Below are 5,181 nucleotides of genomic sequence, written 5' to 3'. Positions count from 1 at the left end.
GAAGTTCTCGTGTTGTGTTTTTCAGCTCCATCAATTCACTTATATTCCTCTCTATGTTGTCCATTCTCATTAGCATTTCGTCAAATCTTTTTACAACGTTCTTAGTTTCTTTGCATTGTGTTAGAACATGTTCTTTTAGCTCACTATAGTTTCTTATTACCCACGTTCTGAAGCCTGATTCTGTCATTTCGTCACACTCCTTCTCCATCCAGCCTTGTTCTTTTCTTGGTGAGGAGTTGTGATTCCTTTTAGGAGGAGAGGTGTTCTGGTTTTGGGTGTTTTCATCCTTTTTGCGCTGGTTTCTTCCCATCTTTGTGGTTTTATCCACCTGTTGTCTTTGTAGTTACTGACTTTCAGATTGGGTCTCTGAGTGAACTTCCAGTTTGTGGATGCTGAAGTTACTTCTTTTTCTTAGCTTTCCTTCTAACAGTCTGGCCCCTCTGCTGTAGGACTGCTGAGGTCCACTCCAGGCCCTGCTTGCCAGGGGATCACCTGCAGCAGCTGCAGAACAGTAAGGGTTGCTACCAGTTTTCTTCTTCTGCTATCTTTGTCCCAGAGGGATGCCCGCCAAATGTCAGTCTGTTCTCTCCTTTATGAGGTGACTCTGGATATACGGGGGTCAGGGAGCTGCTCGAGGAGAGAGTCTGTACTTTATTGGAGCTCAAGTCCTAAGCTGTGAGCTCCATTGTTCATTCAGAGTTGTTGGACAGGTACATTTAGGTCTGCTGCAACAGAACTCATAAACTCCCTTTTGTTTTCCCCCAGGTGCTATGTCCCAGGGAGTTAGGGCCTTATTTATGAGTTTCCGTTGTGCTACTGCCTTTTTTTTTCTTTCAGGGCTGCCCTGCCCAGCAAGGAGGCAGCCTAGTCACTGTCTGCCTGCAGAGGCTTTGCTGAGCTGCTGTCGGCTCTGCCCAGTTGCCGTGTGATCTTCCCTGCCGTTCTGTTTATATGGGTGTAGTTAGAACTGCCTTGGCAATGGTGGCCCACCTCTGTTATGGCGGACTCTGTCTGTAGTGGCAGGTTGCCTTGGCAATGGCTGGTTGCCTCAGCAATGGTGGGCTGCCTCAGCAATGGTCAGACTGCCTCCATAGTGGTGGAGTGTCTCGGTAATGGCGGACACCCTTCCCCCACAGAGCCGGACTGTCCCGGGTTCAGCTGTGCTTGCTGTGAAACTCTCAACCCAGAGCGTTTTCAATTACTGGGGTTTTTTTTTGGGGGGGGGGACCAGCTGAGCCTGATCACCTGGCTCCCTGACTCAGAGTCTTTTGTTGTTGTTGTTGAACGGTCGATCTCTCCCAGGTGTTCCAGTCTCCAGTTGAAAAGGTGCCGGGATCTCCCGTGCCATAACTCACTAAGCCAGCTGAAACAGCGGCGCTGAGATTCCTGGTGGTTTTTTTGCCTAGGAACCTCCTGGCCTGGCTTGCTATTTCAGATGAATGGGCAACTCTGCCGTCTTAGGGCTCCAATCGCCAGCTAAGAGGGCACCCGTGTCTTTTGTACTGAGAACCTCCACGCCAGGGTGCAGGCAAAGCAGCCGCATAGGCCGAAACAGCCACGCCAGCTGAAACAGCCGTGTTGGCGACCTGTAGGGCTCCTCTGCCTGGGAATCTCCTGGTCTGTGGGCAATAAAAATCCGTCTGGAAATGCAGGGTCCACTCACCCTCTGCACTTTCACTGGGAGCTGCAATCCTGAGCTGTTCCTAGTCAGCCATCTTCCCCTGATCACCCTGAGTTAATTTCTTAATTCTGAATTCTAGTTTGATTGCACTGTGGTCTGAGAGACTGTTTGTTATGATTTCCGTTCTTTTGCATTTGCTGAGGAGTTATTTACTTCCAATTATGTGGTCAATTTTAGAATAGGTGCCATGCAGTGCTGAGAAGAATGTATATTCTGTGGATTTGGGGTGGAGATTTCTGCAGAGGTCTATTAGGTCCCCTGGTCCATATCTGGGTTCAATTCCTGGATATCCTTGTTAATTTTATGTCTCATTGATCTGTCTAATATTGACGGTGGAGGGTTAAAGTCTCCAACTATTGTTGTGTGGGAGTCTAAGTCTCTTTGTAAGACGTTAAGAACATGCTTTGTGTACCTCGATGCTCCTGTACTGGGTGCATATATATTTAGGATTGTTAGCTCTTCTTGATGCATTGATCCTTTTACCATTATGTAATGACCTTCTTTGTCTCTTTTTATCTTTGTTGGCTTAAAGTCCATTTAATCAGAGACTAGGATTGCAACTCCTGCTTTTTTTTGCTCACCATTTGCTTGGAAAATCTTTCTGCATCCCTTTATTTTGAGCTTTTGTGTATCCTTGCATGTAAGATGGGTTTCCTGGATACAGCACACTGATGGGTTTTGGCTTTCTGTCTAATTGGCCAGTCTGTGTCTTTTGATTGAGGCATTTAGCCCATTTACATTTAGGGTCAATATTGTTATGTGTGAATTTGATCCTGCCATTTTGATGCTAGCTGGCTGTTTTGCCCATTAGTTAACACATTTTTGTCGTTGTGTTGATGGTCTTTACTATTTGATACGTTTTTGGAGTGGCTGGTACTGGTTGTTCCTTTCTTGTTTAGTGCTTCCTTCAGGACCCCTTGTAAGGCAGGCCTGGTGGTGAGGAAATATCTCAGCAATGCTTGTCCATAAAGGCTTTTCTTTCTCCTTTGCTTATGAAGCTTAGTTTGGCTGAATATGAAATTCTTGGTTGAAAGTTCTTTTCTTTATGGATGTTGAATATTGGCCCCCACTGCCTTCTGGCTTGTAGGGTTTCTGCCAAGAGATCCACTGTGAGTCTGATGGGCTTTCCTTTGTGGGTAACGCAATCTTTCTCTCTTGCTGCCCTTAGCATTTTTTCCTGCATTTCAACTCTGGTCAGTCTGACAATCATGTGCCTTGGGGTTCCTTTTCTTGAGGAATATCTTCATGGTGTTCTCTGTATTTCCTGGAATTGAATGTTGGCATTTTGCTAGGTTGTGGAAGTTCTCCTGGATAATATCCTGAAGAGTGTTTTCCAGCTTGAATTCATTCTCTCTGTCACATTCAGGTACACCTATCAAACGTAGATTAGGTCTTTTAACATAATCCCATATTTCTTGGGGGCTTTGTTAATTTATTTTCACTCTTTTTTCTCCACTCTTGCCTTCTCATTTTATTTCATTGAGTTGATCTTCAATCTCTGATATCCTTTCTTTTGCTTGATCGATTTGGCTGTTGAAACTTGTGTATGCCTCGTGAAGTTCTCATGCTGTGTTTTTCAGCTGCATCAAGTCGTTTATGTTTTTCTCTAAGCTGGTTATTCTAGTTAGCATTTCATCTAACCTTTTTTCAAGCTTCTTAGTTTCTTAGCATTGGGTTAGAACATGGTCTTTTAACTCAGAGAAGTTTGTTATTACCCACCTTCTGAAGCCTGCTTCTGTCAATTCATCAGATTCATGCTCTGTCTTTTTTTGTTCCCTTGATGTTGTGATCCCTGGGAGGAGAAGAGGTGTTCTGTTCTTTGGTGGTTTCATCCTTTTTGTGCTTTTTCCCCCCCATCTTCATGGATTTATCTCCCTTTAATCTTTGAAGTTGGTGATTTCAGGAGTCTCTGAGTGGATTTTTTTTTCTATTGAGGTTGGAGGTATATATTTTTTGGACTGTAGAGGGCATTGCTGGGCTCTCTCGAGTTCTGTCAGGTTGTTGGCTGGGTGGTCCTTCCCTGGAGTTTGCTTGCAGTGAGATTGGCCCTGCCTTCCCAATGGCATCTCTCCCAGAGTGGGACAGTCCATCCTGATGGTGTTAGTCCAAACTCCCACCCAGGTCCCTGTGACAACTTGTCAAGCTGGGCGGTAGCTGCTGCTGAGATTTGCATCGACTACCCATGGCACCCCACCATCTGGCAGGGCCCTCGTGGACCCTGGGTTGCAGGAGGGATGAGGCAAGCACAGGATCTGAAATGGACCTCTGAGGGGTTTAGTCCCCCAACCCTCCGAGCTGGCTGCCCATTTCAACCCATCTTGATTTGCCCCCTGAGCAGCTGTTGCCCTGTGGCTCCTTCCCTGGGCCCAATTCCAGTGCCCTATCAGTACCACAGAAAAGAACCCGGCACCTCGTTTGGAACCGTGAAGTCCTCTAGCCCTCTGCATCTCATTAGCTGTGAGCTGCATCCCAGCACTGGCTTCTCTCGGCCATCTTGGCACCCCCCTCTAACAACTTTCTTGTATATACTAAAAAGGCCTAAGGAAAATGTGGACAAACAACTAAAATTAGGGAACTGATACATGAACAAAACAAGTATATCAACAAAGATAAAAATGATAGAAAGGAAACAGAAATGCAGGAACTGAACACTACATTAATGCATATAAAAAATTCACAAGAGTGGTTTTACCAATTATTTATGGAAGAATTAACAGAAATATTCTCAAACTCTTCCACAATTTTGAAGACATGGGATCACTATCTAACTAAATCCTATGAAGTCAGCATTTTTATCATACCAACCTCAGACAAAAACTGTTAAGAAAGAAAACTACAGACCAATATCTGCTATGAATACTGATACAAAAACTAATATTTTAAAAAAGAGAAAATTGTAGTAGCATTTTACAACTATTATATATCAGGTTATATAGAATATGTTCCTGAAAGCATGAAGGTTCAACATGAAAAAAAAATCAGCATAACATACCACATTTGTAAAATGAAGGGAAATAACTTCCTGATTAACTTCATTTACAAAAAATATGGCAAAGCCAACAGCCTTTCATAAAAAATGCAATAATTTATAAACCAAATAAACTTTCTTGAACATGACCAAAGCATAAAAAACACACAACAAAATGGTAAAATACTGAAATATTTTCCTGTACATTAAAGGAGACCAGAATACTCATTTTCCCCCTTCTATTCAATAGCTTTGGAAGTTTTAGCCAGAGTAATAAGGTTGAGAAAATTATAAAAACCATAAACAGAAAAGTAAAATATTTTGGTTGCAGAAGAAATAATCTTACATGTAGAAAATCTTAAAAATTCCATGCAAAAAAAAAGTGTAATAAATGAACTCAGTAAAGATGCATAATACAAAACACAACATGAAAAAATTAGTTACAGGTCACAGGCTGCTGGTCATCCTCTACAATCTCAAATTACAGGTCTGCTCCAGAGCAGGGTCAGTCCTACAGCTCCAGCTGGCAGGC

This window comes from Cebus imitator, unplaced genomic scaffold (assembly GCF_001604975.1).
Source record: "Cebus imitator isolate Cc_AM_T3 unplaced genomic scaffold, Cebus_imitator-1.0 Scaffold364, whole genome shotgun sequence".
Lineage (NCBI taxonomy): Eukaryota > Metazoa > Chordata > Mammalia > Primates > Cebidae > Cebus > Cebus imitator.
Note: the sequence above shows the minus strand (reverse complement) of the source record.